This window comes from Buceros rhinoceros, unplaced genomic scaffold, assembly GCF_000710305.1.
Source record: "Buceros rhinoceros silvestris isolate BGI_N320 unplaced genomic scaffold, ASM71030v1 scaffold22349, whole genome shotgun sequence".
NCBI classification, from domain to species: Eukaryota; Metazoa; Chordata; class Aves; order Bucerotiformes; family Bucerotidae; genus Buceros; species Buceros rhinoceros.
In genome coordinates this window covers 24,607-24,845 of record NW_010431293.1, presented here as the reverse complement: position 1 = coordinate 24,845, position 239 = coordinate 24,607, and the positions used below count along the sequence as shown (strand labels likewise).

The 239-nt window shown below is 56.9% G+C and overlaps 1 protein-coding gene across 1 annotated transcript in view; it reads left to right on the top strand.

Annotated features, from left to right (window-relative positions):
• Positions 1 to 239, top strand: part of DOT1L (DOT1-like histone H3K79 methyltransferase) — a gene marked incomplete at its 5' end in the record, with an annotated part of 50,006 nt that overhangs the window by 34,218 nt on the left and 15,549 nt on the right. The window lies entirely within an intron of this gene.

Below are 239 nucleotides of genomic sequence, written 5' to 3'. Positions count from 1 at the left end.
TCTGCCAGCCCCTCCCCCGCCTGTAAAGGCTGAGTGAAGGGACCGATGCTGAACGCATGAATGACTTTTTCGACATCGCCTCTGTCAGCCCGTTCAGCGTTGCAGTGCCTCAGTGCCTCAGCTGTGTCGCCAAGGCGTTGGGGCGAGTGGCAAGAGCTCTGGGCCAGCTCCTGTGTTTTTCTCCACTTGGAAGATCAAGGTGCTTTTTGCCCTTGTCCTCCACTTTTCCTGCAGTGATG